This window comes from Mobula birostris, chromosome 15 (genome assembly GCF_030028105.1).
Source record: "Mobula birostris isolate sMobBir1 chromosome 15, sMobBir1.hap1, whole genome shotgun sequence".
Lineage (NCBI taxonomy): Eukaryota > Metazoa > Chordata > Chondrichthyes > Myliobatiformes > Myliobatidae > Mobula > Mobula birostris.
In genome coordinates, this window is record NC_092384.1 from 80,573,495 (window position 1) to 80,589,754 (window position 16,260).

A 16,260-nucleotide genomic window follows, 5' to 3' on the forward strand; every position below is an offset into this window, starting at 1 on the left:
TCCACTAGGATTCACAGTTGGGATGAGGTTGAGGTTTTGGTGTTGGTGCGCAGAGCCCTTTTTTCTCCAAACATAGCAATGTGCATTTCTGCCAAAAAGTTAGCTTTTGTCTGATCTGTCCACAGAACATTGTCACAGAAATGTTGTAGAACATCCAGGTGGTCTTCTGCAAACATGAGACATGCAGCAATGTATTTTTGTTGGATAGCAATGGTTTCCTCCATGTTGTCCTTCCATGAACATTATTTTTTTCTTCCATGTCCTCTTGTATTGCATAGAACTGCTGCTGCTAAGTTAACGAATTTCACGACACATGCTGGTGATAATAAACCTGAATCTGATTCTTGTTCAGTGTTTTTAGAACATAGAGCATAGAATAACACAGTACAGGCCCTTCGGCCCACAAGGTTGTGCTGACCCTCAGACCCTGCCTCCCATATAAGCCCCTACCTTAAATTCCTCCATATACCCGTCTAGTAATCTCTTAAACTTCACTAGTGTATCTGCCTCCACCACTGACTCAGGCAGTGCATTCTACGCACCAACCACTCTCTGAGTAAAAAACCTTCCTCTAATGTTCCCCTTGAACCTCCCACCCTTACCTTAAAGCCATGTCCTCTTGTATTGAGCAGTGGTGCCCTGGGGAAGAGGCGCTGGCTATCCACTCTATATATTCCTCTTATTATCTTGTACACCTCTATCATGTCTCCTCTCATCCTCCCTCTCTCCAAAGAGTAAAGCCCTAGCTCCCTTAATCTCTGATCATAATGCATACTCTCTAAACCAGGCAGCATCCTGGTAAATCTCCTCTGTACCCTTTCCAATGCTTCCACATCCTTCCTATGGTGAGGCGACCAGAACTGGACACAGTACTCCAAGTGTGGCCTAACCAGAGTTTTATAGAGCTGCATCATTACATCGCGACTCTTAAATTCTATCCCTCGACTTATGAAAGCTAACACCCCATAAGCTTTCTTAACTACCCTATCCACCTGTGAGGCAACTTTCAGGGATCTGTGGATATGTACCCCGAGATCCCTCTGCTCCTCCACACTACCAAGTATCCTGCCATTTACTTTGTATTCTGCCTTGGAGTTTGTCCTTCCAAAGTGTACCACCTCACACTTCTCCGGGTTTAACTCCATCTGCCACTTCTCAGCCCACTTCTGCATCCTATCAGTGTCTCTCTGCAATCTTCAACAATCCTCTACACTACCTACAACACCACCAACCTTTGTGTCATCTTCAAACTTGCCAACCCACCCTCCTACCCCCACATTCAGGTCGTTAATAAAAATCACGAAAAGTACAGGTCCCAGAACAGATCCTTGTGGGACACCACTAGTCACAACCCTCCAATCTGAATGTACTCCCTCCACCACCACCCTCTGCCTTCTGCAGGCAAGCCAATTCTGAATCCACCTGGCCAAACTTCCCCGGATCCCATGCCTTCTGACTTTCTGAATAAGCCTACCATGTGGAACCTTGTCAAATGCCTTACTAAAATCCATATAGATCACATCCACTGCACTACCCTCATCTCCTCAAAGAACTCTATCAGGCTTGTTAGACATGATCTGCCCTTCACAAAGCCATGCTGACTGTCCCTGATCAGACCATGATTCTCTAAATGCTCAGAGATCCTATCTCTAAGAATCTTTTCCAACAGCTTTCCCACCACAGACGTAAGGCTCACTGGTCTATAATTACCCGGACTATCCCTACTACCTTTTTTGAACAAGGGGACAACATTTGCCTCCCTCCAATCCTCTGGTACCATTCCCATGGACAACAAGGACATAAAGATCCTAGCCAGAGGCTCAGCAATCTCTTCTCTCGCCTCCTGGAGCAGCCTGGGGAATATTCTGTCAGGCCCCGGGGACTTATCCGTCCTAATGTATTTTAACAACTCCAACACCTCCTCTCCCTTAATAGCAACATGCTCCAGAACATCAACCTCACTCATATTGTCCTCACCACCATCAAGTTCCCTCTCATTGGTGAATACCGAGGAGAAGTATTCATTAAGGACCTTGCTCACTTCCACAGCCTCCAGGCACATCTTCCCACCTTTATCTCTAATCCGTCCTACCTTCACTCCTGTTATCCTTTTTTTCTTCACATAATTGAAGAATGCCTTGGGGTTTTCCTTCACCTTACTCGCCAAGGCCTTCTCATGCCGCCTTCTTGCTCTTCTCAGCCCCTTCTTAAGCGCCTTTCTTGCTTCCCTATATTCCTCAATAGACCCATCTGATCCTTGCTTCCTAAACCTCATGTATGCTGCCTTCTTCCACCTGACTAGATTTTCCACCTCACTTGTCACCCTTGGTTCCTTCACCCTACCATTCTTTATCTTCCTCACCGGGACAAATTTATCCCTAACATCCTGCAAGAGATCTCTAAGCATCGACCACACGTCCATAGTACATTTCCCTGCAAAAACATCATCCCAATTCACACCGCAAGTTCTAGCCTTATAGCCTCATAGCCTCATAATTTGCCCTTCCCCAATTAAAAATGTTCCTGTCCTCTCTGATTCTATCCTTTTCCATGATAATGCTAAAGGCCAGGGAGCGGTGGTCATTGTCCCCCAGATGCTCACCCACTGAGAGATCTGTGACCTGACTCGTTTCATTACCTAGTACTAGATCTAGTATGGCATTTTCTTGTAATGGATACATGAACTGAGATTTTAGCAAGTTCTAGAGATTTCTGCAGGTCTTTTGCTGTTACCCTTGGGCTCTTTTTCACCTCCTTCAGCATTGTGTGTTGTGCTCTTGGTGTGATCTTTGCAGAATGCCCACTCCTAGGGAAAGTAGCAACAATACTGTGTTTCCTCCATCTGTAGACAATTTCTCTTACTGTGGACTGATAAACGCTTTTGGACCCTTTTCCAGCTTCACGCATCTCTACAAACCTTCTACGGTCATCTGAAAGTTGTTTTGATTGAGGTATGATGCACAGAAAAAAAGATCATTCTTGAGAGGAGCAGGCTTTAACAGTAACCTAACTTGTGTGTCCTTTTTGTAGGGCAGGGCATGTCGTCTACAACCACATCTCCAATCTAATCTCATTAATTGGAACACCTGACTCCAAATAGCTTTTTAAGAAGGCATTACCCCAGAGGTTCACATACTTTTTCCAATACATGTAATATTAGATTATTTTTCTCAATAAATAAATGAACAAGTATAATGTTTTTTGTGTTATTTATTTAATTGGACTCTATATTTCATTTTAGGACTTGTATGAAGATCTGATCTCATTTTAGGTCATATTTATGCAGAAATAGAGAAAACTCTGCAGGGTTTACAGACTTTCTAGCGCCTGTGTTTAAAGCTGAGGTTGATAGGCTCTTGGTTAGTCAAGGGGTCAAAGGTGATGGGAGAAGGCAGGAGAATTGGGTTGAGAGATAATAAATCAGCCATGATGGAATGGCGGAGCAGACTCCTCCCGTGTCTTATGTAAACACTGTATTCAGTCTGTGTGAACAATGTACATGACATTACCTAGATAAATACTTGAGGGAGAATGCTGGCACTTTGAAAATGCAGTAAGGTGTTTGTTGTTCGCTCCAGCCCCCACCCCCTAACCCAAGGAGAGCAGATAGGGCCTGTTTAGCATCTCATCCAGAAGATCGACTCCCTATGTGGTGGCCAGGAGTGTCAACCAGATGAATCACATGTTTAGCTCCAGCAGAGGGTGAGGTAATCTTTTGCAAACTTTTGTTTACTTTTCTTTTTGGAAAAGCTGGGCGAGGACAGGAAGCCAACTATGGGGAACAATTGATGGAAGCTGTTTTTATCGTACCCCAAACACATTTCCTCAGCTGACCCCTGTCCATTGTGTGCAGAAGGAAGTGCAGACTCCACCCCAGTACAGTTCATTCTGAAGGCTAGTTCATCATCAAGCATTCAATCTGCATCAGGCGTGATAAGACATGGTAGAGATACCCATTTGCTTACTGATTACCAGAGTGTTTAATGCTGTATGATCCTGCAGCTGACAGCATTCCTGTTGCACAGAATCATCTACCCATCACTCTTCAGCTTTATGAGAGTCATAGAGCACTACAGCACAGAAAGAGGCCCATCTAATCTTGTGCTGAGATGTTTTTACACCTTTTCTGTAGGTAGATGACCAAAACTGGACACAGTACTCTAAATACAGCCTCACCAATGTCTTATACAGTTTCAACATAATATCCCATCTGCTATACTCAAAAATCATCATAATTACATTGATTTATGATGGCCAATGTGCGAAAATCTTTCTTTAAGACCGTATCTACCTGTGACACCACTTTCAAGGAATTATTAATCTGAATACCCAGATCCCTCTGTTCTACCACACTCTTTAGTGCTCTACCACTCATCGTGTAAGACCCACCCTAGTTAGTCCTCCCAAAGTGCAACACCTCACACTTGTCCGCATTAAATTCCACCCGCTATTTTTCAGCCGAGAGGAACTAGGTACGCAATTTTCATACTACGAATGCTTTCAGAAAGGGCAATTGAATATCAAAATGATGTCTTTTTATGTTTTATCGATTTCACTAAAGGGTTCGACAAAGTGCAACATGAAAAATTATTTCAAATTCTCACTAAACCAAACATTGACGGAAGGGACCAAGAACTGCTTCAAAATTTATATTGGAACCAAATGGCGGCAGTAAAAATTGATGATAATATAAGCAGTTGGACTAAAATTCAAAGAGGAGTTAGACAAGGATGCATTGCCTCACCGGAATTATTTAATATCTATAGTGAAATGATTCTCAGAGAAATAGAAGACCTAGATGGGATAAAAACTGGAGGTGTTAACATGAACAATATAAGATATACAGACGATACCACCCTAATAGCAAGTGTTGCAGAAGACCGACAAACCCTCCTAGACAAAGTAGTACAAACAAGTGCAGATTTTAGTCTAACCACCAACTGTAAAAATCCAAATGTATGGTAATATCAAAACAGCAGGATACTCCCAACTACCAATTGTACATCGGTAACCAAGAGATTGAACAAAAGCCCAGCTTTAATTACCTTGGTAGCTTTATATCACAAGATGCTATAAGTAAAGTAGAAATAAGAAGAAGAATTGCCATTGCCAAAATCAACTTCCAAAAAATGAAACACATTTTTACCAACAGACACATTTCCCTAACAACAAGGCTTAGGCTACTAAAATGTTACATCTGGTCAAGCTTGCTGTATGCTTCCGAAACATGGACTATAACACCAGAACTCCAAAGAAACTTAGAAGCAACAGAAATGTAGTTTCTTAGAAGAATGCTGAAAATATCATATAAAGATAGGGTAACTAATGAGACAGTACTCCAACATACCCATACAAAAAGATCTTTAATGAGAATATTAAATGAGAGGAAACTTAAATTCCTGGGCCATGTCATCAGAAAGGAAGAAATAGAATGCCTTACGTTACAAGGCCATATGCCTGGGAAAGGTGGAAGAGGAAGGCAAAGAAGAAACTATATGGACACTGTGAAAGAACTAAGAGATCTAAGTGTGCGAGATATCATTGACGCTACATGGGATCGTTCGATGTGGAAAGCCATGATCACCCAAGTGTGTAACGTGCTAAGCACAGGAAGAAGAACATGATTTTTCAGCCCATTTCACCAGCTGGTCCAGATCTCACTGTAAGCTTTGATAATCTTCCTCGCTATCTACTACACCCCAGTCTTGGTGTCATTTGTAAATTTGCTGATCTAGTCAACCAGATCATTGATGTAGATGACAAACAACATCAGACCCACAACTAGTTTTAGGCCTCCAGTCAGGGAGGCAAACATCTACTACCACTTTCTGGTTTCTCCCACAAAGCCAATATCTAATCCAATTTACTACCTGAACCTTCTTAACCAACCTCCCAAGCAGGACCTTGTCAAAGGACTTACTAAAATCCATGCAGACAACATTCACTGCTTTGTCTTCATTATCATTCCTAGTAACTTCCTCAAATTTCAGGATGTATATTGTATACATTTCTCTGACATTAAATGTACCTTTGAAACTTTTGAAAAGCTCTAAGATTGGTCAGACATGACTTACCACCCACAAAGCTACGCTGACTATCCACATTCAGTACTTTTATATCCAGTCCCTTAGCACATCTTCCAATAACTTACACATTACTAATGTCAGGCTTACCGACCTATAATTTCCTAACTTATTCTTAGAGCCGTTCTTAAACAGCAGAACATTAGCTATCCTCCATTCATCCAGCAGTTCACCTGTGCTTGAGGATGTCTTGATAACTTTCCTGTAGGTAGGTCACCAGAGCTACACACAATACTCCAAATTAGGCCTCAATGATTTACACAACTTCAACATAACATCCCATAATATCGAGCCCACCAGTACAAGATGGGCAGCAAGAAATTCACTGGAGAGTTTGAAATGTTCTGGAGAATGCTGAGTTCATTACTACAAAGCGTGATTGAAGTACTATAGATGGATTCGAAAGAAAGCTGGCCAAGCATGGGAAGCAGGTGGGAGTATAATACCATAAGACATAGGAAGAGAATTAGGCCATTTGGGCCATTGAGTCTGCTCCGCCATTCAATAGTGGCTGAATCTTTTTCCCCTCCGCAGCCCCACTTCCCGGCTTTCTCCCCATAACCCTTTATGCCGCAGCCAATCAACAATCCATCAATCTTTGCCTTAAATACACCCAATGACTTTCATTTCTGGAATCATCCTTATGAACCTCCTCTGAACCCTCTCCAATCCCAGCACATCTTTCCTTCGATAAGGAACCCAAAAACTGTTCACAGTACTCAAGGTGAGACCTCACCAGTGCATTATAAATTCTCAGCATTACATCCTTGCTCTTATATCCTAGATCTCTTGAAATGAGTGTTAATAATGCATTTGCCTTCCTCTCCACCGGCTCTACCTGCAAGTTGACCTTTAGGGTGTTCTGCACAAGGACTCCCATTTTCTAAATGGATTTTCTCCTCTTTTAGAAAATAGCCTGCACATTTATTTTTTTCTGCTAAAGTGCATGACCAGGCATTTTCCAATATCGTATTTCATATGCAACTTTCTTGCTCATTCTCCTAATCTGTCTAAGTCCTTCTGCAACCTTCCTGTTTCTTCAACACTACCTGCCCCTCCACCAATCTTCGTATCACCACAAACTTGGCAACAAAGCCATCTATTCCACCATCTAGAAGGAGTCCCAACACCGACCCCTGCAGAATTACTTTAAACAGCTGTGATGTTTCTGCTGCTGGACCGTCGAGTCATCAACCGGGTCCATCCGTCTTCAGACATTTCATCCCCTAACCCAGAACATCCTCGAGCTGGTGGGACAGAGAGGTGATCAGTCTTCTACCCCCGACGGTCAGCCAACCAGAAAAGGATCCTTTTATTCTCACTCGCTGCCTCCTACCAATCAGCCAATGCTTCAACCATACTAGTAACTTTCCTGTAATACCATGGACTCTTAATTTGGTAAGCAGCCTCATGTGTGGTAGCTTGACAGAGGCCTTCTGAAAATCCAAATGTACAACATCCACTGCATCCTCTTTACCTACCCTACTTGTAATCTCCTCAAAGAATTCCAACAGGTTTGTCAGGCAAGATTTTCCCTCAAGGAAACCATACTGACTTTGCCCTATCTTGTCCTGTGTCACCAAGTACTCATAACCTCATCCTTAACAATTGCTTCCAACATCTTCCCAACCACTGAGGTCAGACTAACTGGTCTATAAATTCCTTTCTGCTGCCTCCCTCTTTTCTTAAAGAGTGGAGTGACATTTGCAATTTTCCAGTCCTCTGGAATCATGCCAGAGTCCAATGATTCTTGAAAGATTATTACTAATGCCTCCACAATCTCTGAAGCTACTTCTTTCCGAACCCTAGGCTGCCGTTCATCTGGTCTGGGTGACTTATGCACCTTTAGGTCCTTCAGCTTTTTGAGAACCTTTTCCCTTGTATTAATAACTGCACTCACTTCTTTTTCCTCACACCCTTCAACATCTGGCACACTGCTAGTGTCTTTCACAGTGAGGACTGATGCAAAATACTCATTTAGTTCATCTGTCATCTCCTTGTCTCCCATTATTATTTCTCCTGCCTCATTTTCTAGCAGTCCTATATCCACTCTCATCTCTTATTTTTTTACAAGCATTTTCTATCCATCTTGATATTGTTTGCTAGCTTGCTTTCATATTCCATCTTTTCCCTCCTAATGGTTCTTTTAGTTGCTCTCTGTAGTTTTTTTTTATAAGCTTCCCAACCCTCTATCTCCCCATTAATTTTTGCTTTATTGTATGCCCTCTCTTTTGCTTTTACATTAGCTTTGACTTCCCTTGTCAGCCACAGTTGTACTATTTTATTCCTTTGTTTTTGTAATATATCTATCCCGCACCTTCCTCATTTTTCCCAGAAACTCACGACATTGCTGCTCTGCTGTCATCCTGCCAGCATCTCCTTCCAATTTATTTTGGTCAACTTCTCTCTCATACCACTGTAATTTCCTTTACTCCACTGAAATGCTGCTATATCAGACTTCACTTTCTCCCTGTCAAATTTCAAGTTGAACTCAATCAAATTGTGATGACTGTTTCCTAAGGGTTCCTTTACCTTAAGCTCCCTAATCTCCTCATGTTCATTACATAACACCCAATCCAGTATAGCTCATCCCCTAGTAGGTTCAACAACAAACTGCTCTAAAAAGCCATCTCGTCGGCATTGAACAAACTCACTCTCTTGAGATCCATTACCAACCTGATCTTCCCAGTTCAGCTGCATGTTAAAATCTCCCATGACTATCGTAACATTGCTGTTTTGACACGCCATATCTATTTCCCGTTATAATCTGTAGTCCACATCCCAGGTACTGTTTGGAGGCTTGTATATAATTATCATCAAGTCCTTTCACCCTTACAGTTTCTTAACTCAAACCACAAAGAATCAACATCTTCCGATCCTATGTCACATCTTTCTAATTTGATACCTTTCTTTACCAGCAGAGCCACGCCACCCCCTCTGCCTTCCTTCCTACACTTCTGATACAATGTGTAACCTTGGACAATAAGCTCCCAACTACAACCATCCTTCAGCCACGATTCAGTGATGGCCACAGCATGATACCTGACCATCTATAATAGTCAAAAAGATCATCCACCTTATTTCTCATACTCCATGTATTGAGATGTAACATTTTGAGTACAGTATTGTATCTGCTACCCTTTTTGATTCTGCATCCCTAATGCACTGATACTCACCCTACAGGTTGCAATAATATCCTATCATCTGCCTGCCCTTCCTGACAGTCTGACTGCATGCTGTCTTTGCTTTTTTTTAAACCATCTGTCCTTCCTGAGTCCTTTCACTCCAGTTCCCACTTCCCTGCCAAATTAGTTTAAAACCTGCCCAACAGCTCTAACAAACCTGCCCACAAGAATATCCGTCCCCTTCAGGTTCAGGTGCAACCCATTAATTTTGAACAGGGGTCATACCTCCCCTAGAAGAGATCCTAATGATCCAAGAACCTGAAGCCATGCCCCCTGCACTAGCTTCTCAGCCACACAAATTTCTGCCAAATCATACCTGTTTCTACCCTCACTGGCACGTGGCACACAGAGCAATCTAGAAATTACTATCTTGGAGGTCCTGCTTCTCAGCTTTCTGCCTAGCTCTCCAAATTCTCTCTTCAGGACCTCTTTGCTTTTCCTTATTATGTCACTGGTACCAATATGTACCAAGATATCTGGCTGCTCTCCCTCCCCTTCCAATGTCTGTATAGTTTTGATCACCCTTTTATGAGAAAGATGTGGTTAAACAGGGAAGGCTGCAGAAAAGTTTTACAAGGATGTTGCCAAAAGTAGAAGGCATGAGTTACATGGAGAGATTGACTAGGCTTTTATTCCTTGGAATGTTGAAGAAAGAGGGGCAATCTTTTGAAACTTTACTGCCACTTAGATAAATGATCCTTTTTCTGCAGCTTCCTATTTGATCCCATCATACTCCTAGATTCTGATTGTTTTAGTGTCTAAAAATCTGGTACTGTCTGCCTAAGGTTCATTAAGAACTCTCTAAGCATTCTGAGTATCAAGCTTTTTAGAGGACGTGAGATAGGTTTACACCCACAGCATGTTCCACAAGTTGGATACAAAGGCAGGAATTCGACCTGATATTTTCACATTGTTTGTCCAGAGTAGTCTAACTCTTGGCTCTATGGTTCTTTCCCTGTCTAGCTCAGATAACCATTCCATCCAAACACAATTTCTTGACATTAAGCAAGTTGATAGGGTGGGTTCAGAAGGTATATGGTGTGCTGGCCCTCATTAGTCAGGGGATTGAGTTCAAGAGCCAGGAAGTAGCATTGCAACTCAATAAAACTTTGGTTTGAACACATTTGGAATATTATGTTTAGTTCTGGTAGTAATTGAGCTGCTGCCTGTGATCCAAGAGGCATCCTGCGCTCCTGCAGTGCTGGAGATGCCCCTCATAAGGGGTACAGATCCAAGAGGCACCCTGTGATCCTGGAGAGCTGGAGATACCCTCATGAGAGGTATAGATCAGGTGAATACCTGCAGGTTTTTCCCCCTCTGTATGGGTGAGACTAGAACCAGACGTCAGGTCATAGGTTTAAGAGTGAAATGTGAAATGTTGAAGAGGAACCTGAGGGGGAACTACTTCACTCAGAGGGTGGGACGAGTGTGAAATGAGCTGCCAACAGAAGTGGTGGATGCAGGTTCGATTTCAACATTTAAGAGAAATTTGGATAAGTACATGGCTGAGAGGGGTATGGAGTACTCTGGTCTAGATGCGGGTCGATGGGTCTAGGCAGAAAACCAGATCAGCCTTATGGGTCTGTTTCTGTACTGTAGCGCTCTATGACTCAATCTGGAAACGTGAAAATTGACACACTTTGCAAGGTCGAACTTGAAGGATTAATGCCAGGACTTTTAGCCATGTGGAGGAACAGAGGGATGTTGGGGTTCACGTCCCTAGATCCCTCAAAGTTGCCATGTAAATTGATAGCATGTTTAAAAAGGTATTGGCCTTCATTAGTCGGGAGATTGCGCTCAAGAGCCGTAAGGTAATGTTGCAGCTCTATGATACCTTTGTAAGACCACATTGTTTTCAGGTTCAGTTGCCTCATTATAGGAAGGACGTGGAAGCTTTTAAAGAGGGTGCAGAGGAGATTTGCCAGGATGCTGTCTGGATTAGAGAGCATGCCCTACAAGGAAAGGTCGAGCAAGCTAGGACTTTGGAGAGAAAGAGGATAAGCGGTGACTTGACAGAGGCGATTAAGATTATGACAGGCAGAGATAGAATGGACAGCCAGATACTTCTTTCCCAGGGCAGAAACGGCTAGTAGGAGAGGGCATAACTTAAAGGTGACTGGAGGAAAGTATGAGGGGTGGGGAGAGGGATGGCATTGGTAAGTTCCCCCCCACCCCCACAGAGGATGTTTGTGCATGGAATGCCCTCTCAGGGATGGTGGAGAGGGACATTTAAGAGACTCTTAGATAAGCACTTGAATGAAAGAAATATTGAGGGGTATGTGGGAGGGAAGGGTTAGATTGATATGAAGCATATTTCTATACAGTAGGTCGGCACAGCATCATGTACCAAAGGGCCTGTACTGTGCTGTAATCTTATATGCTCTTCTAATTTCAACATTCTTAATTGTGTTGTCTCCATGGGCGGTTTTTGCAAAGGAAGGGCCTAAAGCTGTCCGTACCCAACACCCATTCTGGAATTCTATCTATGCACTGTAAACCCAGCGTGTTTAGTTTATAGTACATTTATTTTTGGAAGAAAGAATCTGGAATTGTTTGTATGCAGTAGGTGTCAGTGCAGTGGTCATGGTAACAGGCCTCTTGTGGTGCTGCCTGCTTTCCATAGCCACAGCAACCTGGGCTTGACTCTCATTTCTAACTTGTGAACTCTTGCCTATTGATGTTATAACTGTGATTTTCTTTCACCTCCAGACGAGCAGCTTGAGAGTGATTATCAGTTTTCCTCCTGAAGGTAATGCTGTGTTTTCCTTTTTCATTTTAATCTCTTTGCTTAAATTCGTGAGTGGTTTACTAAAGCCATTAAAATCAATGCTCACCATCCTCTGAATTAGTTGAATCAATGTGCCTGAGTTGTTACTCTGGTTAACTCCTCGGTTTATTAGTGGAATTGTTGGGCTGTTAGCTATGCCCTAACTGAGAACATTGTACACAAGGCCATAAATGTCTCTGACTCGTTTCAGCCGTCCAGGTGTTTCCTGCTTGCTGTTGTTGATTGTCTGTTACTTTATTTTGCCTGCTTGTTTTACTGCCTTTAACGCAGCTAACAGGCTGGTGGACACTCGCAGGTGCACAAATTGGCAAAATCTATAGTGAGCAAAACATGGCAGCAGTTCAGTAGCACAATGGTTCGATTCACACTTCACAGTGTCAACCATCAGGTTTCAATTCCTGCCACTGTAAGGAGTTTGTAGGTTTTCCCCATGACCATGTCGATTTCTTCCGGTGTTCCGGTTTCCTCTTACATCCCAAGGACGTCTGAGCTAGGATTAGTAAATGGTGGGTGTGCTATGTCGGCACCGAAGAGTGGCAACATTTGCGGGCTGTCTCAAGCACATCCTCAGATTGCAAATGACACATTTCACTGTGTTTCAATGTACATGTGACAAATAAAACTGGTTTAAGTCTTCAAAGAATAAAGCAAAACATTTCCACAGGGCAGTACGTTTTAAGAAGAACCTCAAAGGGTGATAGTGAGGTTTAACAAGGTTGAATGCAGTGAACGGTGAAGGGACCAAGGCCGTGCAAGAGAAATGGGGAAGAACTACGCCATGGACAGATTTGACCATAAGACCTAGGAGTAGAATGAGGACATTTGGTCCATCAAACCTAATCATGATTGATTTATTATCCCTCTCATCCGCATTCTCCTGCTTTCTCCCCGTCACCTTTGACTTCCTTACTAATCAAGAACCCATCAACCTCCGCTTCAAGTATACTAAGTTGACAGAATCTCAGATGAAGACGGGAAGGCGTACAGGAGCGAGATATGCCAACTAGTGGAGTGGTGTCGCACAACAACCTGGCACTCAACGTCAGTAAGATGAAAGAGCTGATTGTGGACTTCAGGAAGGGCAAGATGAAGGAACACATACCAATCCTCAGAGAGATCAAAAGTGGAGAGAGTGAGTAGTTTCAAGTACCTGGCTGTCAAGATCTCTGAGGATCTAACCTGGTCCCAACATATTGATGTAGTTATAAAGAAGGCAAGACAGTGACTATACTTCATTAGGAGTTTGAAGAGATTTGGTATGTCAACAAATACACTCAAAAATTTCTATAGATGTACCGTGGAGAGCATACTGACAGGCTGCATCACTGTCTGGTATGGCGGGGGGGGAGGGGGGCTACTGCACAGGACCAATAGAAGCTGCAGAGGATTGTAAATTTAGTCAGCTCCATCTTGGGTACTAGTCTACAAAGTACCCAGGACATCTTCAAGGAGCGGTGACTCAGAAAGGCAGTGTCCATTATTAAGGACCACCAGCACCCAGGGCATGCCCTTTTCTCACTGTTACCATCAGGTAGGAGGTACAGAAGCCTGAAGGCACACACTCAGTGATTCAGCAACAGCTTCTTCCCCGCTGCCATCCAATTCCTCAATAGACATTGAGCCCGTGAACACCACCTCACTTTTTGAATATATATTATTTCTGTTTTTTTGCATGATTTTTAATCTATTCAATTTACATAACCTGTCATTGATTCTTATTTATTATTATTTTCTTCTTCTTTTTCTATATTATGTATTGCATTGTAATGCTGCTGCTAAGTTAACAAATTTCACGACACATGCCGGTGATAATAAATCTTATTCTGATTAGCCTTCACGGCTGTCTGTGCCAATGAATTCCACAGATTCACTACCCCCGGCTAAAGAAATTCCTCCTCATCTTTGTTTTAAAGGGATGACGTCTTTCTATTTTGAGGCTAGGGCCTCCGGTCCTAGACTCCCCCACTATAGGGGACATCCTCCCCATGTCCATTCTATCTAGGCCTTTCAGTATTTAATAGCACCAGATCCCAACTGCTGGTGCTGAACACACAAATGAGAACTTTTAATTGAAACATTGCTGGACATGGAGCCAAGATAATTTAAGGAGAAAGCTTACAAGGATGTTGCTGGGACTTGAGGCGCTAGGTAATAGGGAAAGGTTGAATTGGTGAGGACTTTATTCCCTGGAATGTTATAGAATGAGGGGAGATTTGACAGAGGTATACAAAATTCTGAGAAATATAGATAAGGTAAATGCAAGCAGGCTTTTTCCACTGAGGTTGAGTGAGACTAGAACTTGAGGCCATGGGTTAAGGGCGAAAGGTGAAATGTTTAAAGGGAACATGAGGGAAACTTCTTCACTCAGAGGGTGGTGAGAATGTGGAATGAGCTGCCAACACAATTGTGAATGTCAGGTCGATTTCAACGTTTAAGGGAAAATTGGAAGGTACATGGACAGGAGGGTATGGAGGGTTATGGTCCAGGTCCATGGGACTAGACAAATTAATAGTTCAGCAGGAACTAGATGGGGTGAAGGACATTTTCTGGGCTGTAGTGTTTTCTGACTCTAATAAAACTGAATGCAGAGAAAATTTACAATGATGTTGCCAAGACTTGAGTTATAGGGAAAGGTTGAATAAGCTAGGACTTTATTCCCTGGAGCAGGGGTTCCCAACCGGGGGTCCACAGACCCCTTGGTCAATGTAAGGGTCCAGGACATAAAAAAAAGTTTGGAAGATTAAGGGGAGATTTGATAGAGGTATACAAATTTATGAGGCATAGGATAAATGCAAGCCAGGCTTTTCCACTGAGAATGGGGAAGCCTAAAACTAGAAGTCATGGGTTAAGGGTGAAAGGTGAAATGTTTAAGGGGAACATGAGGGGGAACCTTTCATTTAGAGGGTGGTGAGAGTGTAGAACAAGCTCCCAGCTGAAGTGGTGGATGTGGATGTAATTTCAAATTTAAAAGAAGTTTGAATATGTACATGGATGAGAAGGTACAGATGCAGGTCGATGAGATTAGACAGATTAATAATTTGGTATGGACTAGATAAACCAAAGGGACCATTTACTCTGATGGAGTGCTCTATGACTCCATGATATTCTTTGCCCGACACAGAAACATTTCTCTACATCTCTCTCTACAAACACTGCATAATTTTCTAGTGCCACCCCTCAGCTTTTCTCAAGAGATTCTGTCTTCACCGTTCCTGACATACTGGCTACAGTTTTGTTAATATTCTCTTTTCCCTTCCTGTGTTTTGATATCCTTTTTTATATCATGAGAAGAATACTGGATGCTCAGCAAGTATTTCAGATTTTAAACACAGAGGGGGTAGTGGATGGGGTACAGAAAACCAAACTCTTCCTCCCCAGTTTACAAACACCTGACTTATGGGCAACCCGTAAATACTTGCAAGTGTTTGGCACACAAAGGGAATGGCTGGGGATCCATTTGATTCAGATTTATTTAACACACGTACATCCAAACATACAAATGTGCCGTTTGCATTAACAATCAACATAACCTAAGGCTGCGGGGGTAACTTCACTTGCCCCATCACTGAACTGTTCCTATAACTTATGGACTCACTTTCAAGGACTCTTCGTCTAATACTTATCTTGATATTTACTTCAATTCTCCAGAGAGGGGTAGCATCTCAGGTGAAGGGGCATGTTGTGTCCAGTCTGGTGCAGCTCACTCACCTTTGGACTCCACCAGACACTCAGCTCTCACCCATGGCCCCAAGTAACTGTTTGCATGCAACAGTGGCCACACCCCATACACCCCACACCCCAGGCAAACTAAACCAGGTGAGGGTAGCTGGTCTCATATCCCAGTGAGATAGGAACATGCCTGTCGTAGCTCCAGTGGACTGGACAGATGAGATCAACAGTGAGATCCAATGGCCAGGAAGACAGTTCTGCTACACTCCGTGGAAAGCAAAGGGCATAGAGCCTGCTCCCACTGATCTGCACCAGGACCATAGCACTCCATACCCCTACCATCCATGTACCCATCCAAACTTCTCTGAAATGTTGAAATCGACCTTACATGCATCACTTGCACTGGCAGCTTGTTCCACATTCTCACCACCTTCGAAGTGAAGAAGTTTCTCATGTTCCCCTTAAACTTTCCACTCTTAACCCAAAATCTCTAGTTGTAGTCCCTCCCAGCCTCAGTGGAAAAAGCCTGCTTACA

At 42.9% G+C, this 16,260-nt stretch overlaps 1 protein-coding gene across 3 annotated transcripts in view; it reads right to left on the minus strand.

Moving 5' to 3' along the window:
* Positions 1 to 16,260, minus strand: part of garre1 (granule associated Rac and RHOG effector 1) — a 268,189-nt gene that overhangs the window by 109,248 nt on the left and 142,681 nt on the right. The gene's annotated exons all lie outside the window — the stretch shown is intronic.